Genomic DNA, 23,308 nt, shown 5'->3' with positions numbered 1-23,308 from the left:
AATGGGACAAAATACTTGCAAGTCATATATCTGATAAAAACCTTGTAGTCATAACATAAAGAATCCTTACAACTCAATAAAAAAGTGCTAATTATCTATTTAAAAAGTAGGTAAAGGATTTCAACACATATTCTCCAAATAAGACATATAAATGGCCAATAAGCACATGAAAAAAGTGTTCACATCATTGATCATTATGAAAATTTAAATCAAAACTATAATGAGTTTTTATCTTTATAATTCATCTTCTCTCATCTTAAATGGTTATGATAAAAAATCATATAATAGCAAGTTTTGGTAAAGACAGAGAAATTGGAACCTTCATACACTGCTATTAGGAATGCAAATCTGGTGTAGTGATTTTGTAACAGAATTTAGCAGTTCCTCAAAAAGTTAAACATAGGGTTACCATATCACCCAACAATTCCACTTCAAGATCTATATCCAATACAAATGAAAACAAATGTTCACACAGAAATATGTATGCAAATGTTCACAGCAGCATTATTCAAAATAGTCAAAAGTGAAAATAACCCAAATGTCTATCAAGTGATGAATGAACATGTAAAATGTGTTATATCCATCCAATGGAGTATTATTCACCTATATAAAGTAATTAAGTACTGATACACGGTACAATGTGGATGAACCTTGAAACACTATCCTAAATGAAAGGAGTCAATAACACAGGATCACATATTATAGAGTTCCATTTATATGAAATGGCCAGGAAAAGCAAATGTACAAAAACAGACGGTAGATTATTGGTGCCTATTTACACATTTAATGCAATCCCTATCAAAATACCATGGATTTTCGTCAGAGAGTTGGAAAAAATAATCTTAAGATTTGTGTGGAATCAGAAAAGACCCCAAATAGCCAGGGGACTATTGAAAAAGAAAACCAGAGCCGGGACATCACAATGCCAGATTTCAAGTTGTACTATAAAGCTGTGATCAAGACAGAATGGTATTGGCACAAAAAAAGACACATAGATCAATGGAACAGAAGAGAGAACCCAGAAATGGGCCCTCAACTCTATGGGCAACTAATATTTGACAAAGCAGGAAAGAATATCTACTGGAAAAAGGACAGTCTCTTCAATAAATGGTGCTGGGAAAATTGGACAGCCACGTGCAGAAGAATGAAACTAGACCATTCTCTTACACCAGACACAAAGATACACCCAAAATGGATGAAAGATCTAAATGTGAGACAAGAATCCATCAAAATCCTAGAAGAGAACACAGGCAACACCCTTTTTGAACTCGGCCACAGCAACTTCTTGCAAGATATATCTATGAAGGCAAGAGAAACAAAAGCAAAAATGAACTATTGGGACTTAATCAAGATTAAAAGCTTCTGCACAGCAAAAGAAACAGTCAAGAAAACTACAAGACAACCTACAGAATGGGAGAAGATATTCGCAAATGTCCTATCAGATAAAGGGTTAGTATCCAAGATCTATAAAGAACTTATTAAACTCAACAGCAAAGGAACAAACAATACAATCATGAAATGGGCAAAGGACATGAACAGAAATTTCACCAAAGAAGACATACACGCGGCCAACAAGCACAGGAGAAAATGCTCTGCATCACTTGCCATCAGGGAAATACAAATCAAAACCACAATGAGATACCCTCTCACACCAGTGAGAATGGGGAACATTAACAAGACAGGAAACAACACATGTTGGAGAGGATGTGGAGAAAGGAGAACCCTCTTGCACTGTTAGTGGGAATGTAAACTGGTGCAGCCACTCTGGAAAACTGTGTGGAAGTTCCTCAAAGAGTTAAAAATACAGCTACCCTACGACCCAGCAATTGCACTGCTGGGGATTTATCCCAAAGATACAGATGCAGTGAAATGGCAGGACACCTGCACCCCAATGTTTATAGCAGCAACGTCCACAATAGCCAAACTGTGGAAGGAGCCTCGGTGTCGATCAAAAGATGAATGGATAAAGAAGCTGTGGTCTATATATACAATGGACTATTTTTCAGCCATTAGAAATGACAAATACCCACCATTTGCTTCAATGTATCCACATAGAACTGGAGGGTATTATGCTGAGTGAAGTAAGTCAATCGGAGAAGGACAAACATTTTATGGTCTCATTCATTTGGGAAATATAAAAAATAGTGAAAGGGAATAAAGGGGAAAGCAGAGAAAATGAGTGGGAAATATCAGTGAGGGTGACAGAACATTGGAGTCTCCTAATTCTGGGAAATGAACAAGGGGTAGTGGAAGGGGAGGTTGGTGGGGGGATGGGGTGACTAGGTGATGGGCACTGAGGGGGGCACTTGACGGGATGAGCACTGGTAGTTATTGTATATGTTGGCAAATCGAACTCCAATAAAAAAATACAAAAAAAAAAAAAGAATACTGAGGGTTGTGGGAGGGGAGGAGGATGGGGGGATGGGATAACTGGGTGATGGATATTAGGGAAGACACTTGATGTAATGAGCACTGGGTGTTATATAAGACAGATGAATTATGGACCTCTACCTCTGAAACCAGGAATACGTTATATGTTAATTATTAAAACGTAAATAAAATTTTTAAGTGCAAAAAAAAAAAAGATTATTGGTGCCTGAGGCTAGGAGAGGGTAGGGATGGATATGCAGAGTGACGGCTAATGCATTAGGAATTTATTTTTAGGGTGATGAAAATGTTCTAAACTTGGAGTTTGAGGGTGGCTGCACAGAAATGTGAATACAATAAAAACCATTCAATTGTATACTTTAACGGAGTGAATTTAATGATATATGAATTATATATCAAGAAAAGAAAATGGACTACACTGAAGAGACAATACTGTTGTGAATCAGAACAGTGGGAAAGGGTATGGAAAGAAGTGTATGTGTGTGCTAGATTTGATATGAAATAGAGGAGAGAGGGGCATTGGAGATGGCTTCTTCTTTCTGGCATGACTTTCCAATGCAAAGAAGTACTGTGGACAAAATTAGGGAGATCTGGGGGGAGAGCCACTGGCATATGGAGAAGGAAACAGTGATCACAATTTCTGTTTGCTACACCTTAATTTTGAACCAACCAGAAGACAAGTCAGTGGAATTACTGTAAGTGTTAAGAATTTGATAGTATTCAGCGGGTAGATGGCACATAAAGGTTATGTTAGTAAATAAGATCAACCAAAGCAAGATTATAGACATAGAAATGAAAAATGGCTCAGGATAGAGTCCCGCTGATCCAAACTTCATAAGCTGAATGTAAGCTGAATTGACTCCTCGATGACTATAATATGGCATTTCAGCATTCCTGATAGTCTATGGGTGTGTGTGTGTGTATATATATATATCTGCTTTTGGATTCTCCTTTCAATCACTTGGAACATCATTAATTAATGATTAAATAATATCTCTGACATGCGTTTATTTTATATTTGTATGAAAATCATGATTTTATTTTTTTAAACAATCATCCTGCAAATAGACAATATACTACCGAAAATCTTTCCATGGCTTCACATTGTTCTTCGATTAAGAAACCACAATCCTCAAATGATCAACAGCAAACTGCATGATCTGCCCACCTCTCTTGCCTCACCTATCCCATCTCCCCACTTTTGCTTTTACTACTCCAATTATTTCTGGTCTTTAGTTCTTTCATCCCCTATGACCTTTCCCATCTTTGACTCTTCATCAGGTCCTCTGCCTGGAGTTCTTTGCTCTATCTTCTGTCTCTTTACTAGGTATCTCCTAGCTATCATTTGCATGGTGTTTCTTAATCATTTCTGTCTAAGTCAGGATCCCTCATTCTGTATTGTTATTATAGCCCCGGGAAATGGCACAGCGTCACCCCTACACGTCACTTTAAACCTTAGTATACACCCCCCAACCTATCCATCCATAATCTCGAACCAACCCGATACTATGATAGAACAAAAAACTAATCCAACACATACCAAAAAACCATTAATATAATTCTACCCTTACCTCACCCCTCCCACCCCAACACCCCGCCATCCCCTCATCAAAACAATACAATAATCGAACCCCACCATCCACATGCAACCCACAGCACATAAAAACCCCCCCACCCACCCCATCTCACGAATCCCCCACCACCTTCTCAAGTCCCCTCTCCCCCATTTTACCTCCGCCAACATCCACCAGCACTCCACAACACAACTCCCATTCCACCCCTCCCCCTAATTACACACTCCTGTGCCTCCCCCCCACACCACAAAACCGCCAACTCCCATCATCTTTCACCCAAAACCACATTCCTGCCTCACCATAATATAACCCCAAATAAACTCCAAGTACCTGCAGTTGGACCACCCAGGTTTCACATCATAAAGATGCTGCAGCAGCCCGATTGTAGTGTACTAGAGTGGCAGGATGGCATATCTTGTGGGCAGAGGGGAAAAGGTACATTGAGACGCCGGGATCGTAGTCCCCACGTCAGGGCTCCCCTCCCCGCTTGGGAGCCTTCATCTTCTGGTTTCTTATCCCCTCTGCCTTTGTCGCTTCTTCTTCTGGCCTCTCTCGTCTGTCTCCTATTCTAAAGACTCCCTCCAGCCTCTCCGCTCTCCTCCCTCCCCCCCTCCCCCCCTCCTCCCTCCCTTCCGCTCCCCCCTCCCTCCCTCCCCTCCCTCCCTCGCCTCCCCCTCCCCCCCCCTCCCTCCCTCCCTCCCTCCTCCCCCTCCTCCCTCCCTCCCTCCCTCCCTCCCTCCCTCCTCCCCTCCTCCCTCCCTCCCTCCCTCCCTCCTCTCCCATACCCATCAATTTTCCCGACCCTGTCACCTTACAGTCACCCAAATAAACCGTCCTTATTTCCACAAAGAACACCCCAATAGCATCTTTCCACAACTTTACGTACTAGCAGTCATCTGCATAGGTTCCTTTGTGTGTGCATGGCAATCGTTCAAATCTTGGATCCTTGGCAATCCTTAGAGCCACTCGATATTTTTGCCTCAGTTTCTCAATTTCAGCCATTACACAGTTATACAAGGGATACACTTGGCATACAGACAGTCCATCATTGACTGTACTAAGTCAAGTTTGGCTTTAATGGAAAAGTTGATAAAGTTGGTATCAACCAGGATGTGGTAAGGTGGGCCCAGCTGTGTGTTATATTGGAAGAATAAGCAGGAAGGATGTTGGGGGACTTCTCTTTCCTTGAGTGCAGTGGGATCTTTCTTTTCTTTTTTATTAGGTTTTAATCTATCCTTCTCTTTAAGCCTCTGATCTCAGAGACTAAGCATTCGCTTCATGGTCGCATACTTTCTTGCTTTCTTTTGCCGCACTCTTGTTCTTCAGTTCTGATTGTTCTGATTGTCGGTTGTATTCTTGAAATTCAAGGAAAGTATGCAAGGGCATCTGCTTTTAAGTTAATGTGACCTTTTTATTTTTTGTTTAAAGATTTAATGATTTCTTTGACAAAGAGAAAGAAAGAGAGCACCACCAGGAGGAGGACAGAGGGAGAAGGAGAAGTAGACTCCTCCCTAAGCAGGGAGCCCAATGCAGGGCTGGACCTTGGGATCATGAGCTGAGCCAAAGGCAGACGCTTAACCAACAGAGCCACCCTGGCACCTAAGTTAATGTAACTTTCAAATGTAAAATTTGAAATACACTTTCTCCTCTAAATTCAATTGTCCTTATAAATGGCCAAAGGTGAACTTCACCCAAAACATGCACAACACAATACCTAGCTGCAAAGCCAGATTTCCACTGCCTGTCACCTTCACTCAGTTCCTCAGAAATTGGGTGTGGTTTCCTGAACTTACCTGAGGTGGGGGAAAAAGGATGGTAAGAGCAATGTGAGCCACCTCCAGGCCTTTTAGGAAGCAAGAAACTCTCCAGGGTCTCCCCAAAGGACCTGTGTTCCTGACATGGGGGCCTGCCTCTGCACGTCATGAAGCTGGTGCTGACACATCATTAGATCACTGGACATCCGTTTGGACATTTTATAAATAAACAAAACCAGAATCACAGCACAAAAAGTTTCTGCCATATTAAAAGCCTTATCCAGACTAAAGCATCTGTGATTTTGTGGATGAGTCAGATCAGATCTCCCTGCAAGTAGTTCATCTTTTGTATCCTTTCTCTTCCCATTTGGGATGGGGATAGCGTAAGTGGAGCGTGGAGATAAACTCAATCAATAAAATATAAATATATCGCATATAAGGAACTTAAAAGTATGTCTAAGGATTGATTTTCTTCTGTCCTTCTTTCAGGTACAAGTATCTGTTGACTTATGTATTGACTTTTAATTTTATAATATTGTTAATTTTCTGCATTATGAGACTTGACTTGTCACAAAAGGAAGAGGCACTATACTATGGTGCCAGTCCCCTTTATTTTAATGGCAAATTATATCTACCAACATATTTTTTAAGGAGATTGAAAAGTTGTTTCCCAAACATCATTTCTAATACTATTGTTTACTTATATTTCACATAAATACAAGTTAACTGTAATAATTGACTTATTGCCTTGTGACCTCCGGTAATATGTCCCTGATATGATGAAACGAGGCCTCCTCCTTCCTCAAACTTAAGTTATCCCAGAAGTTTTCTCCTACTCCCAGTTTCTTTGTTTTTTTATGAGTTAAAAGAAACTGAATATAGGAGATATTAGAGTTTGAAGTCCATATGTCTATAACCATCTGATACATGAGCCAAGTTATGAGAGAAAGGGATAGATGGGGAAAATTCTGAAATTCAGTCTCAGTCTCAAATCAAGGTGTCCTGTTGAGACCTAGCAAATATTGCAAACATCACCAATTATTGTGGACAAATACATCAGTCATTTAACTGAACCTTGTAGCCTGGCCACAGCACAGTGTACTAGAGACTCTTAGAAGAAATTTCTGTGTTACTTTAGGTTCATGTGGACAAATAAAAGGCTTATTTTCAATGTATTAGTTACAGGAAAGCCTAGAATCCCAGGTTGTAATTAATCTATATTTTAGATCATTATTCCAATGAAAACATATCATTTTCTACAGAATTGGAACAATATCTCTACTGTTAGAAGACTAAGAGGTGACAAGATTACAAAAAGTTCTGAGATTGATTTTTTGGAACTGGCTGAGAGAAAGTAGTTTTTTTTTCATGTAACTAGACTACATATACATGAAACTTGGGTACTGTGGGTTGGCATCTTCTACCTATCACACTTGCTCCGTTCTGCAGAGACAAAAAAAAGTTGCAGATACATCAAGTAAGGATTCTCCTGCCTGCCTTGGAGTTCTATGAAACACCTCCGTACTCTCCTAATAAATTTCATTTTTCTCATCCGGCTCACTATAATCAGATTAATGTAAACAGACTTCAAGGAGAGAAGTCATAGGTGATGAAGTAGACTAGGCCAGAACCAGGTAAGAGAAAACAGCAAATAAAGGCCAATACAGGCCAATAGCAAGGTATTATGATAAAAAAAATCACAGAAATATATGTGCCAAGTAGACCAATTGAACATTGATTCTAGACTGTTGCTCATACACTTCTGTATGGCCTGGACCAATCTACAGCTAACGAGAGACCAAGAGGGGTTGCTTGATGTCTTTTTCCCCTACTTATTCTAATCCTTCTCTCTCGGAGCACTTTTTGACCCAATCTTAAAACCACAAAAACAAAATTTGTCTTTCTAAAAAAAAGTGAAAACTGTCCTTCTTTCTCAACCAAAACAAACAAAACTACACTTTGCATCTTCTTGCCCTTGCTCAGTCAAATGGCTTCTATTATGAATGCTTTCTCAAATATTCCCTGGTTCCTCAGCCTCTCATTACTATGATAGACCATTATTGCTCCCAGACAATTCTATGTAAACAATTTTTCTCCCATCTGTTCCCTTCTCTTTATTTCCTTTCCAATAGCCCTAGCTGAGATCCTCATCCTCTCCTACTGAACAGTGTAACAGCCTCAAAACTGGTCTCCTTGTTCCTAGTTTTCCTCTTTTGAATCCATCCCTTACAATATCATTAGAATTATCTCAAAAAAAAAAAAATAGGACTGGGTCCACTATCATTTAAAGATCCTTGAGGTCTTCATGTTGCTTTAGATTAAATTTATACTTCTTAATATGGCTGTTAAAACTACTTTCAATTTTACCCCAACTTATTTTTTCCAGTTTCATCTCCTATAAAAACTCCTCCTCATGTATCATAACATTATAGTGCATAATCCCAAACACAGTACCTTTTATGCTTTGTGTTTTTTAAATGTTCCCTTTGTCTAAAATGCCTCCCATCTAAACCAACTTTCCATTCTATGCCTCATGAATTTTTTAAAATTCTCTGTGAAACTTTATCCATGGCTTTAGCTGCTACTATAGCTCATATGAGATATACTGGCTCTACACATAGAAAAAAAAAAAAGAGAGAGATATTGGCTTGTGATACCAATAGAACACTTACCACACTCTACAGAGCATTTTCTACAATCATCTCACTGGAATGTAAATCCCTGAAAGCCAGAGACAACACATTATTAATTTTCAATATCCCTAATGTCTAGAAATGTCCCTCAAATATTGAATGAATGTTTACTAAATAAAATTAAATTATTAAATACTCAACCTACAGGTTAAAAATGGTATTCTATTCCCTATGATTTATACATTGCCATGGCAATTTTTTACTTTTAAAATAACAAGCCAGCAAAGTCATTCATTCATTCATTCATTCATCCATTCAAATTACAGCCAACACATTCTAGAAAGAATAAAAATTTAGTGAAAAAAGTCTTGTTCCAAAAATAATTCTCTTTTTCAAAAGTATTAAGTGAAGGATACAAGGATGAGGGAAAAAAATCTAAAACAATAGATTTTACACCTAAATGATTTTCCACCTTGAGAAACTTTCACCAGCTCCAGTTCTGTGATTCACTGAGTTCTTCCAATTGCTTCCTATGTCCAAGTTGTCTGGAATAATATTCTCAGAGTTAGCAGTTGTATGAAGTTAGTATAGCTTTAATGTTTCTGCCAAATGTCATTACCTCATTTCTCAAACTGAGCTATGGAAATAGTTGGAATCATCTTATATAGACCTTTAATGACCTCAAATAAAGAAATAAAAAAGTAAAGGTATGATAACTACTGAAATTCTTCTATCCTTTGTGATTCAAATTATATCAATATGACTGACCAAATCTACCAACATTTGCTTAACTTGAGATGTGAGGTTATATAAAAGACAACTAAATAATTAGATATATATATATATGACCCTGATTTTGTAACTCTGTTAGCCAACTGATTCCTTCATTTTTGACCCACGAATAGTCAATTAGCCATTTAGACATAGTCAGGACGTAAGTCAGAGATCTAAAAAATGATCAAAAAATCTTACCAACATCCAATTTAAGGCAGAATGAAAGAGTTCAGAGACCATTGTCTGCCATCCTGATACCCTGCCCTTCCCCACTTCTACCCTCCTAAAACTGCATATAATTGTATGTATGTGAATCTCTGCATTTATGCTCTCATGTATATTCAACCTTCACTTTTCAAAGATCCTATAATTGTGAATTCACCTGCTTTCCAAAATTTATTTGTGAACCCCAAAATCAATATTCCTATCACTTTTGTGATAACCCATGAACATGCTCAGGCCAGTAAAATATTTAGGCTGTTCAAAGCACTAATTTTCAGCTGAGGTCAAAGACAATGCTCTCCTTTCTTGTTCACGCTAATGAAGAGATGACCAGAGGATGGAGATGGTAAGGGCAGTGCAGTGTGATGTGGGGAGTTCTGGCTCTGGAGCCAGTTGAATGGAGTTTGAATCCCAGCTCTGGCACCTGTTAGTGGGACAGCCTCAGACAAGTCACTTAACACTTCTATATCTTGGTTTCTATTTTGTAAAATGAAGAGAATGGCATCTAGAATGGGTGAGTCACTTTTAGGGTTAAAGATTATACAGTATATACAGTATGTGAACTTATAAATTTATTTGTTTTCTTGCTTGTCTTCCCTAGGAGCTAATTCAATATGTGTGCTAATTCAGTGTTTACAGCAACTTTATACAACATAACTACAACAAATATCAAGAATATACTATATCTAGACGTTGATGATGAGACTGAGGTATCACAGTGACTTAAGTTTGCACTCCAAAAGGACAGAGAGATAATTCTTACCCCAGGCTTTATGTGCATTTATTTTTACATATATTTCAATACTATTACATTGCTTGCCAATTTAGCTGTACAAATTTATGTGCTATCTTGTTTTTTATAATCAAATTCTCTATTTGCTATACAAGAGTATTATCAAATCATTCAAGCCATGTGGGACAGCTGGCTTGTGTAAACTACTTATTGACTGATGTATTTCTCTTGATTATATTACTATACAATACTTATAATAGGTTCAGATCCTTTGCAAAGGTAAAAGACAATTATCAAGAAGTGTCTTACAGAAGTTTCTGGCCACATGATATATTTTCCACTTGGCTAATTGTTGCACTTGACTTAGATATAAGCAAAAGTACAGGAATTGTTGAATTAAATCAGGGATTTGTCCACTCTGATTAAACAGAAAAACAAAAGTTTTAAATTAAAAACAAATTATGTATTGCTGACATATAAAGATCTCTTATAATTCACAATAGTATTAATAAACTAAATATACTTTAAATAGATAAAAGATTAGAATAGGCCATTTAAAATGTATAAAATGAGGGCATCTGGGCGGCCCAGTGGTTGAGTGTCTGCCTTCAACTCAGGTTGTGATTCTGAGATCCTGGGATTGAGTCCCGCATCAGGCTCCCCACAGAGAGTCTGCTTCTCCCTTTGCCTATGTCTCTGCCTCTCTCTTTGTGTCTCTCATGAATAAATAAATAAAAATCTTTAAAAATAAATTAAAATAAAATGTATAAAATGACCAATAAGCACATGAAGAGATGGTCATATCATTAGACATCAGAGAAATGCAGAACAAATAACCATAAGATATCACATTACAAACTTACTAGAATGACTGAATATATAAAAATTAACAATATAAAGTGTCAATGGGGACATGGAAAAACTGGAACTGTCATACATTGCTAATGGGAATGTAAGTGGCACAACCACTTTGGAAAAGTGTGACAGTTTCTTATAAAAAATTTAAATTTATCATATACCCAGTAATTCAACTCATGGGTAATTACCTAAGAAAAATGAAAACATATGTCCACACAAAGACTTAAGTACAAATGTTCAGAGTAGCTTTATTCATAATACTCAGAAACAGGAAAACAACCTGTGTAAATAATTGAATGAATAAACACACTGTAGCATATCCATACAAAGGAATACTAATCAATAATAAATAGTAATGAACTACTGAAACACACAACATAGATGAATCTTAAAACTATGACAAGCACTCATAAAGAGTACTTAGTGTATAACTGTATTTATGAAATTCTAGAAAGGACAAATCAAATCTATGACAATAGAAAGCAAATCAGTGTTTCCCAGAGGCTGAGGGGGAGGGGCAAGGAATGTAAAACAGTATCATGAGGGAAATTTGGGGCTTATGGAAATGTCCTCGAACTTGATTGTGGCAGTGGTTCGATGGCCACAGACATATATCAAAACTCACCGAAGATATATTTTACTTTATGCAAATTATACCCCAATAAAAGTAATTAAAAATTCTCTATTACTACAAATTCTCACTGTGAGAGAATTAAGAGAAAAGAAAGAGCTAGAGGACAGAGAGAAGAGAAAAATGGAATAATCTGTGGAGGAAGAAAGTAGATAGAGACAGAAGATTAGGATGAGGTTTACAAAGTTTTCATAATTTTCAAGGGCCTTTAGCAGGAGTATTAAACATAAAAGTAACATGTTGTAATAAGCAATGACTCTCATCTGCTTTTAAATGCTATGCCTTTGGGCTAAACTAATAAATTTTGTACAGTTTTTTTTTTCATAGAAATAGTCTAATGCCAATATTCATTAACTGAATCAATAAATATATGCTTGTATGCACCATATTGCAAGCATTAAACTAGATTCTAAGAATTTGATGATGATTAAAACATTGATTCTTCACTGAAAGTGTGCTCAACTGAGATAGAGGAAGTTACACACAGAGATAATTACAATAAATATGATAACCATGGAGATATGGCCTTAATCATTTATGTACACCAAAATCACCTGGGCATAAGATTCTATGGAAGAACCCAGGATTACCCAAACCAGCCTAGGACTATTTGGAATGTGTTGCTTGAGCTGGCTAAAGAAGGATGAATAGGAGTTACCAGACAGAAAAAGGCAAGTGGAGTGTTAGGTTCTCAAAAAGGTGAGAACTATATAAGTAGTTTAGTTAAAGTAACTTAAAAGACAGAGGTGGGGACTTCAAAATCAGATAATAGAGTTTTTTTTAAAGATTTTATTTATTTATTTATTTATTTTTTTATTTATTTATTTATTTAGAGAGCATGAGGGGGTGGAAGTGGAGGGAGGGGCAAAGAGAGGAGGAACGGCAGAGGGAGAGGGTGGGAGAGGGTCAAGCAGACTCCCTGCTGAGTGCAAGCCCAGCCACAGGGCTCAATCTCAGGACTCTGAGATCATGACCTGAGCTGAAGGCAGATACTTAACTGACTGAGCCACTCAGGCACCCCAGATAACAGAGAGTTTTAAATTAATTCATTAGGGTGATATTCTGAGACGATATTCAGAAAGACTAGCTGGTTATCACAGGGCCAGCTGCCCAGTTTGTCTATCACTAGTGATTTCTCTGGTCTTACCCCTTGTCTGTAAACCAAGATGAAGTCATGTGGTAGGTATCCATAGAAACACCCTCAGACTCATAACAGCTCAGTTCACAGACTTACACTGGACTACTTCACTAGACCTTGCCTCCTGTTCCATTTCTGACCTAGATTCTCATCATTTTGCTCAAAATTCTGTTCTGGACCACAGTATTGTCCTCTAGTTTAATCATAAATATAGGTAGTTTAGTCATCTCCTTTGAACAAAGTTTGTCCCCAGCCTTTGTCCTCTCTTACTCTTGGTAGTTTCTGAGGTCAGTGTGATGACCCTACAGATCTGTATCACCGACCCTTGAGGGAGGTTTGGACATCAAGGGGACTATAACTAGAACATCATTTAAATTTGAACATGTAAAGCACTGGAGACACACAAAGCCTTTATTTTTGCTGGTCACTGTGTTCTATCTAGTAAGCTATTGAGTCTCTTAAGTATTTAAGAGGAATTCTGCACATATCTCACTTGGAAGGCATTTATTTTGGCTAAGTTCAATCATAAATAATTTAAAACACAGACTGAATGTTATAATTCTTTGAACTGCCTAGAAAAAAGTATCAATCTGAATGAGAGATGTGGCAAAAAATACACATGAGATAGATGCTTTGCAGGTTCTTCTTAGTCAATGTAATGTTGACTTATAGTTTGTTTGAAGGACTGATGGAAGGTATTTTTTTCTTTCTTTCAATCTTTTTAGTGTGTGCTCCAAAAAAGAGGACTATTTTTAAGCTGGTAAATGACAGAAAATATGTTCTAGTAACTAATGGCTAACACCTAAAAAAATTTTATGAGGTATGTAATTTATGTGTCCTTAAACTTGACTTTAAAGTATCTTCCTAGAAGATTATCTATTCAGTTTACTAAATACCTAGTTATGCCAAACACTGATTTGTAACTTCAGAGTATATTACTATCAGCTCAGGTCTTTTTCCTCCTGGCCTTGATTTTTTAATAAAGCCTTCTCTAACCTTCACCTCTACCAAAAGTTCTTCTTTTCATCATCTGAAATGCTTCAAACCCTTTATAGGTACTTTTCCTTTCATATTATATGTCTTCTAACCTAGAATCCTAAATAGAATACAGTGAAACAGGGAAAAAAGCATGAAAAAAAATCAGAACCCAGGTCAAAGCAACTTGGATGGAACACAGCATCTGAATTATCTAAACACCAGAACAGAAGGTCTTGAATCCCATATAAGAAAAGGGATTGCTTTGGGGAAAGAAAGAAAGAAAGAAGAAAGAAAGAAAGAAAGAAAGAAAAGAAAGAAAGAAAGAAAGAAAGAGAGAGAGAGAGAGAGAGAAAGAAAGAAAGAAAGAAAGAAAGAAAGAAAGAAAGAAGAAAGAAAGAATAAGAAAGAAAGAAAAAGAAAGAAAGAAAGAAAGAAAGAAAGAAAGAAAGAAAGAAAGAAAAGGGATTACTTCCATTCACCTCTGACAATTTGTTCTTCCACTGACCTTTTTAAACAGCCTGCTTTTTAAAATGGCATGGTTGACAAGCATTTATTGAAATCTACAAGGTGCCTGGGCTGCCATACAAACCATAAAATGTAAAATTTTCCCATTTTGCTGATCTACTTCAAAAGTGGGAGAAGAACTTAGAAATTTCATTCAAGAATGCATTTAGGAGATGTAATACAAATGCTTGGCTGGGTATTAAAAACATTAAAAAGTATCAGCATTGTCAAAGCCTAAACTTTGACAAGCTTAGTAGCTCGTTATCGTTCTGAATTTAATATTAGGAAGTTCATGGCCAACAAAACATCAGAAAACAATATGAATTTTCAAGGAGCCCCTAATAAAAAGGGTTTAGTTTGGCTAGCCTCAAGCATAGTAGGGGAAAACTGAGTCAAAATCTATCTTGTCGTAGAATTGTAAACCCCGAAGTAAACCAGTGTTCCAAGCGCAAGAGCAACTTGCATTTAAAGTAGTTAAAAGAAAAAAAATAAGTAGTTAAAAGAAGGAAATACATTTCAGCTTGATGCTTCTTCATCACCCAACTGTGTATATCACTGCAACCGCATTATCCCATGAACCTAACAGCTCTATTTTTCAGGGAGATTGTCTTTTAGTCTCATAAAATTTGGTTTCTATCCATTTGATTGTTGTTTTGGAACTGATATTCTAGAGTCCCAACTAGTGGTGTAATAGAAAATGATGAGCACATTTGAAAAGATTTAGCAAGAAGTATGAAAAAGCTCAACCATTAGGACCAAAAGTTTCATGAGACAAGACTTTCAAGCCAGATTTCTGGCACTGTACTTTCTGTTTACAACTATTGGAAAATCTCCATTCTTGTGGTAACAGTACTTGAGATCCAATAGTAACTAAAAACCAGAAACTATGACATCATCTGAGATCATTTGGCATTTAGGGGGAAAGCTACTGTTTCTCTTCATTCAATTGAATTTTTGGATTCAAATTAAAAATGATAATCAAAATATATTTGACCCATTTAAATTATTTTACAGCTATTTAATATGATTCTAATACATGCAAAAATTACAGTCTCATAGAGAATAACACACAAACATCAATGTTCAAAATACCACCCAATGTATGTGAAACATAAATGACAAAATTCATTATAATTACAAATGTATTTAAAACAGGTATACTTGGGATGCCTGGGTGGCTCAGTGGTTGAGCATCTGCCTTTGGCTAAGGGTGTGATCCCAGAGTCTGGGGATCGAGTCCCACACTGGGCTCCCTGCATGGAGCCTGCTTCTCCCTCTGCCTGTGTCTCTGCCTCTCTCTCTGTGTCTCTCATGAATAAATGAATATTTTTTAAAAATTAATAAATATATAAAACAAGTATAATTGGTAGGCAGAGGACAAGGGTCACTCCTAGGTAAAGTAGATCCTATAGTGCTTAATAAGTGTTGAAAGACGATGCAGATATTTTATACTTAAGACTTTTAGTTTGGTGAGGATAAGGGGGGAAATGAGGGGTTAAAGAAAACAGTATAAATAAAACTATATGAACCAAAAACCCAGTGCAAATATATGGAATTATGAATAGAACAGATAAGCCATTATACTAGTTTTGTGTTATATATTTCTGAAAATTAAAAGAAGTTGGAGATCAGAGAGTTGAAAGCCAAATTAGTGAGTCTGAACTTTAGTCAGTCATTTATGGAGGCATTACAGTATAGGAGTCAAGAGCCTAGTTGCTACCCCCATTCCCCCCAACACACATGGTACCTCCAGAGTTTAACTCCTGCCTTTGTGTCTTACAAGCTATCTAATCTTTAAATAAGTTGCTGAACTCTATAAGGCTCAGTGTACTTCACAATTCTCACAGTGTACTCACAGATTCTTGTGAGTACCATAAAAGAAACTCAAATTAATGTCTATCCACATAAACTGCTTAGAACTGTACGTGACATATAGTAAGCCCTCCATAATTGCTAGCTATTAGAATTGAGCTAAAAGTAATATAACTATAGTGAAGTAACATAAACCAAAGATTTTGGAAGGTCTCAAAATGCACTGGAGAAGGCTAACTATAAAAAATGAAACCAATAAAGAGAATGCCAACAATTGTTAAAGATATGTGACAAAGAGCTAAATTAAAGTAGTAGCAGTGGGAAAGTAGAGGAAGGAAAAGATGTCAGAAATATTTCAAAGGTAAATTTGTTAGGACTTAGGGATTGATTTTCTTTGGGAGATAATAAAAAAGAATGAGTCATGGATGGCTCTAGGATTTCATCACTGAAGAAAGAGAACCTCCCTTTTATTTTATTTTTTATTTTTTTTAAATATATTTTTTTAATTTTTATTTATTTATGATAGTCACACAGAGAGAGAGAGAGAGAGAGAGAGAGGCAGAGACACAGGCAGAGGGAGAAGCAGGCTCCATGCACCGGGAGCCCGACGTGGGATTCGATCCCGGGTCTCCAGGATCGCGCCCTGGGCCAAAGGCAGGCGCTAAACCACTGTGCCACCCAGGGATCCCAGAACCTCCCTTTTAAAAATCAGGAAATGAGTTAGGAGAGTGAAAGATAATTCGTTCAAAAGATCTTAAATTCAGTCATAGGCATGATGCATTTGAGATGTTTATATGACATCCAGGTGGAAATGTCCACCAGACCCCTGACAATGTAGAATTGAGCATATGAAAGAGAGAGCAAGAGAGATGTGGCAACCATCAGCTTAAAGGTGCAAGATAGGATGAGAATGAGAGGGTGTTGGATAGTTGGACTGGTATGTGACTTTGGAGAATGCTAATCTTTGAACAGGGAGGAAAAAAAGTAACTAACACATTCAGAGAATGAACAGCCTGGGATAAGAAGGGAACACTCTTCCAAAGGCCAAAGAATAAAAACTTCAAAGGAAGTAAAAGAAGATCATTATTAATAAAAATTATTGTATTTATTCCCTAAAAGCTCACTGGTGGTCTTTGGCAACAGATTCAAAAAATGAGAGGGATCCCTGGGTGGCGCAGCGGTTTGGCGCCTGCCTTTGGCCCGGGGCGCGATCCAGGAGATCTGGGATCGAATCCCACGTCGGGCTCCCGGTGCATGGAGCCTGCTTCTCCCTCTGCCTGTGTCTCTGCCTCTCTCTCTCTCTGTGTGTGTGACTATCATGAATAAAGATTTAAAAAAAAAAAGATTTAAAAAAAAATGAGAACAGGTTGGGATGTCTGGATGGCTTAATGGTTGAGTGTCTGCCTTTGGCTCAGGTCATAATTGATCCTGAGGTCCTGGGATCTAGTCCTGCACTGGGTGAGGAGCCTGCCCCTCCCTCTGCCTATGTCTCTTCATCTCTTTCTGTGTCTCTCATGAATAAATAAATAAAATCTTTTTTAAAAAATGAAGAACAAGGAAGGCAGACTGCAAGGACTAAAGGAGTAAGTCATCCAGCATAAGGCCTTGAGTACAGACCATACCGTTAAGACATTAATTGGTTTACCATAAAAGAAACTCAGCAGTAGGTTCAAATAAACAGATGAATAGCTTTGACATGGATTTTGTTGTTTGATCGTTTTAAGGCAAAGATAAAAGGGTGATATGCTCAGGAACCTCCCAGTGAGAACAGCATATTGGCCAATCGGAATAGATTTTGGCTGGCAGGTTACAGCAGTGCAGAAAAGCTGAATGAGCCTTGTTTTTAAGAACAGGGAGAAACTGAGAATGTTTATAGGAAAAAGGAGTAAAAAAAAAAAAAGCCAGTAAAGAGGCAGAGAGACACTAACATGATAAAGGAGATCACTGTCTGAAAAAAATTTTTTGTAAGAGGTTAAAAAATAATGGTACAGAGAGCTCAAGTGACAATTTAGTCATGGAAAGAGAAGAGATATATTTTTCCACTGTGATAGAAAGGGGGGAAAAAGAAGTGAAGATACAGAAGAAAAAGAGGTTATGGGGAAAGAGTGACAGCAGAGCCATCTGAGGACAAGGGCAGAAGAGTTGCTGGAGCTCATGTTGGATGACATGTATAGGAGGTGCAGGGGTCATCTTTTAGAATGAGAGAGATGTCATAGGATTGGAAGTTGAAAAGTGTGGAAAATCTAAAACAGCTGCCATGAGGAATGCAATAAGAATTTAACAAGCAAAGAAAAAGGAAAGTTGCATTCTTTATTGACAAGTAGCATTAAGAGCCCAAATGAAGTTAGATAGCATAAATTGCAGTGAGCAAGTCTGCACAATTTCATGACTTTCTGTAACACCAAGCAGTTTACATCATCTTATTGCCTAATCAATTGTTCCTCAATAAATACATTCCTTTTCAATTTCTTCCAAAATACTTTTAAATGAGTCCAGAAGTGAGTTAAAAATCCATTAATACATGATGAAAATTTATATAGCATAATACAAGAAAGATAAACTTATATTTAACCCAATAAAGCATGTTCAATTTTGCCTCTAACTACAATTTTTATCCTCATACTATTAGTGAATGATTAAATATTCTCATCTATTCCAGTAATATTACAGAAAATATGCTCATATAATCACCACATTAAATTAAAAAATACAGTCCATTTTTAAAAATATAACTGATATTCATATTTTATTCCAGGTGTTAGAAAAAAACTACATCTTGTAAATGAAATCAGACACATTATGTTTTTGTACATCCTATGAGCTAAGAATGATTTCTACATTTTTAAATGGTTGAAAAATCATAAGAGTTCATGACATGTGAAAAATTACATGAAATTTAAATTTCAGTGTTCATAAATAATTTTATTGGGACACGCCCATGCTCATATTTTCAGATATTGTCAGTGGCTGCTTCTGCACAGCAAGGGCAGCATTAAATAGTTGCAACAAAGACCATATGGTCCACAGAGCCTAAAACATTTATTATCTGTCCCTTTGCAGAAAAAGTCTGCAGATTCCTGTCCTATTTATCCACTCAACCAACATTTACTGAACACCTACTATACATTAGGTACAATGTTAAGCATTTAGAAAATGTAAAGATGAAAAAGGGACACAGTTCCTAACCCTGAGGAGATTACAATCTCTCAATGGTAGTAAATTAGTACCATTTTATTGGTATTTTGAAAATTATAAAATCTGTTATATGGCAATGGACTCTCGCAGCCCTGCATCCACCTTACATACTTTCCAGAAGAGAAAGCTAAAATGTCACATGTGTAAGGGGGCCTATTCATGGGTCACAAAACAGACACAACAAAGTAGAAGCTAGAATCTGTCTTCTCATGCTGGCCCTTGTACCACCTTACATCCTTCATGTCAATAAACTGAGGATAATTTATTGAATCATAAAGTCTATGTGAGAATTCGTAAGATAATGTGAATAAATTTTCTAAAAAGTACACTTATAAAGCTATCAAAACTATGCAGATACCAGAAAGTATTACCATTACAAAGTAATTGGGAAGAAGGGCATATGCACAATTAATACAAATAGAATATGTGAAGTATCACCAAAGGGTACAAATTAATTGCTGCTACAGTAATCCATTTCAGAAAAGATCACAATTCAATGAGGGTGTCAAGAAAGATTTCATGACAATGACAACATTTGTGCTCAGCCCAGAGGGATAAGTAAGCAACCCTTTAATAATGGGTAAAGAAAATAATATCTTGTTTATTATTTTAATTAGCAAAATACTGAAGTTATCCATTCCTCAAAATAATTCTGCCATACCCCATTGTTTCATTGCACTTTATCTACAAAATTATATCAAAATTAAAATATGTGAACCTCTGTTATATGTGTGCCACCTCTGTTAGTACCAAGAGGCCAGATGGGACAAGCTGCCACTCTACCCCTGCCACAAGGTAGGTACTAACCACTTGTTTCTTGCACCTTTTCCTGTAAGGCAGAACCAGTCTGGAGATCGTTCTCCATACAGCTCGTCAGGCAGTACCACATAAGGTAAAACTGGTCTGACAGCTCTAGACACTTAAGAAATTAAGTGGTTACCACCATATTGTACTTCAGAAAAACCTATGAAAAAATGCATATTATTGCACTGGGAATATATCAATTTGCTTTACTCTGGTCTATTTATGGGAGACAAAACTATTTCCGACTGAATATGTGTACTCTTGACTACAAATGAAATCCATACTTACTCAGAGTTGAAATACCCTTAGGCAGATTCTGACAGCAACTTCATGTACATTCAGCCTTGGAATGTATTACATGATTATAATAACCCTGATTCTGAAGGTAAATTTAAGCAACTGTTTTTGATTATTCTCTGAGACTGTCCTTGGACTCATTATTTTTGCCATATCTTCATCAATCAGCTGTGTTACTAGTGGTAATCAGGATATTTTGACTCGTTTTAACTTGTTCAACTTCCTATTGAAGTAGTATATTTCCTACTTCCCTAACTCACTCCGATTAAGCACAGAAGAGTGAGTTCAGATTGAGAAATGATTCATAAGACTTAACCAAATAAAAAGAATGATGTATGATATAAAATCTTAATATGTGCAAATATCCCATAAATTATTTTACTTTAACCAATTTAAAAAATAACTTCTACTATTCCAGTTCATTATGACAGATTAATATCTCTTCAGCAACATCAAATATTTAATAGAATAATTGAGAATAAAGACTCAAAATCAATACAATATCCCTGTGTTATCAATGTATAATCTCATTCAAGATCACTGATACTCAATGTTGGAGTAGTTACTTGATTGCTGAAGAAAATTTCAAACTGCTCCATCCAGATCTTGACTTCAACACAGCTCATGTGCACTAATTTTTTAAAAATAAATTAGTGATAGTATGATTGTCACTGTATAAAATCCATACCACTGTAAAAATCCATAGCTAATAAAGAGAATGCTGCTGTCAAAATCCAAAAGAAATACAATAGATTAGCTACATTACCAACAAATATTAAAATTATTTTGGTAAGTTATCATCATAATTATCCTAATATCTGGAATATTCAGCACATATCTATTCAAATTTATTTAATAAACGAATAAGTCAACAGCAATATTTTATTCCTTTTAGTTTACTCTTCTTATGAGCTGTGCTCTTCTATTGTCAAAGTAATACATGAGACCGCTGCTGGACTGCCTCTTCATGTTATTCAACTTTTTTTATGGTTTGTATCTTCATATGCTAGTAGCTTTCCACCCAAACTAGATGAGAGTTCTTCTTTATTATTTTAGAAATAGTTTCATTATGAAATGTTACAAGCATAAGGACAATTATAGGGAGTCATAAAATGTACACCACACTCCATGAAGTCTATTTTTTTTGCCATATTGGACTTAGATAATTAAGCATTTAAATATTACTAATAGGGACATCTGGGTGGCTCAGCAGTTGAGCATCTGCCTTTGACTCATGGCATGATCCTGGAGTGCTGGGATCGAGTTCCACACCAGGCTCCCTGCATGGAGCCTGCTTCTCTCTCTGCCTATGTTTCTGTGTCTTTCAAGAATAAATAAATAAAATCTAAATAAATAAATAAATAAATAAATAAAACCAATAAAGTCATAGTCCTCTGCAATCTTGTTCTCTCTCCCTCCCAAGAGATAACGTTTATTCAAATCTGGGTTTGTCTTTTTCAGACAAAGTTTTCAAGACTATATTTATATGACTGTAGTAGATGTATCCTTAGATATCATACATTCATTTTGAAAAGAATTGAAAGCAAAAAAAAAAAAAAAAAAAGGACTCCTGCAGGAGTCTCTATGCCCTGCATTTCTTCCTCATCCCTAATAAACCAGAGTTAGCTTCAAAAGGAAAGAGCAGGGATCCCTGGGTGGTGCAGCGGTTTGGCGCCTGCCTTTGGCCCAGGGCGCGATCCTGGAGACCCGGGATCGAATCCCACGTCAGGCTCCCGGTGCATGGAGCCTGCTTCTCCCTCTGCCTGTGTCTCTGCCTCTCTCTCTCTCTCTCTGTGACTATCATAAATAAATAAAAATTAAAAAAAAGGAAAGAGCAAATTAGAAGCTTCAGAGGAGTTTGTGGCAATGATGGTAGAAAGAACCTTTGCTCTTTTCATGGCAGGTGTCTGGAGAAGCAAGCCAATTTCTAAAATACCTCCTTAATAGAGAGGAAAGAAGCTGGCTGGCAGCATGTGGTTGAAGGCAAATACTGCCTGTTGCCACCCAACCAAGTCTCCTGCAGTTCTGAAGTTATATAGTTATGCATTTCCCTTCATCCCTGAGACTAAGCCCTCCAAGCCCTTTAAAGGACCTTCTGGTAAGATAAGAGTACCAAGTGCATGAGTGTGCTCATCATGCCTCATCATAAGGAGGATGAACATGCTCAGGTGGCAGACAGAGAAAGTTTTATCTCAACAGATGAGATACTGGATAGATGCCAACAGCCAAGGTCAGCCATGCTCCCCAATGCCATCATGTAAAAGTACACTTACTTGGTTTGAATGAAAAAATGCTAAGTTTACCCAGATTTCACTATGTGTTCTATCATAGGGATTGAAACAGAGTTTTTTAAAAAGTTAAAAATATTTTTTTCACACCTGGGTAAATGATAATATTATAACCACTATGTGCACATTTACAATACTCAGCATCTCAGTTTTAAAATATCTCCCCCCAAATCACTTAGTTAACAAGGTTAAGTTTAAATGTTCTTAGTTGGAAATAATTAACCTACTGACAGCACTTTTTATTTTGTAATCCCTGCACCCAGTATGGGGCTTGAACCCACAACCTGAACATTAAGAGTCACACACTCTTCCGACTGAGCAAGCCAGGCACCCCAACCTACTGACAAAAGTAAAAAGAACTGCTTCTAAAGGTGGTTAATGGGACATTAAATTTACAGAGCACAGATTATTGAATTATCCTTATACCTTAAGAATTTGCCTTGAATAAGAAAAATGTAAGTAACATATTCATTGGTTTCAAAATCACAAATCAATTAAAAACTATAAATAAGACTGATTGATCCTCATTAAGAAAGTACATTTCCGGCATTCATAGCCTATATATAAGAAACCTTTGAACCTAAAATCAGAACTATGGATCCAATTCTTGTATGTGCAGTTGCTGCTGTGTGAATTTGGATTAGTCACTTAGACTCTGCATTTCAGTTTCTATAAAATAGAAACTATGCCACAGGAATCTTGTTAGAATGGTTTTTATGTGACTC

General features: G+C 36.9%; 1 protein-coding gene across 1 annotated transcript in view; it reads right to left on the bottom strand.

Annotated features, from left to right (window-relative positions):
- Window positions 1–23,308, bottom strand: part of LOC129504519 (translation initiation factor IF-2-like) — a 156,355-nt gene that overhangs the window by 23,983 nt on the left and 109,064 nt on the right. The window contains exon 4 of the mRNA XM_055317236.1: window positions 8,389–8,437. The gene's annotated coding sequence lies outside the window, so the exon portion shown is untranslated. The remainder of the gene's footprint in view (window positions 1–8,388; window positions 8,438–23,308) is intronic.

Source organism: Nyctereutes procyonoides, unplaced genomic scaffold (genome assembly GCF_905146905.1).
Source record: "Nyctereutes procyonoides isolate TBG_1078 unplaced genomic scaffold, NYPRO_anot_genome, whole genome shotgun sequence".
NCBI lineage: Eukaryota > Metazoa > Chordata > Mammalia > Carnivora > Canidae > Nyctereutes > Nyctereutes procyonoides.
Note: the sequence above shows the minus strand (reverse complement) of the source record. Positions and strands in the feature narration are given on the sequence as shown.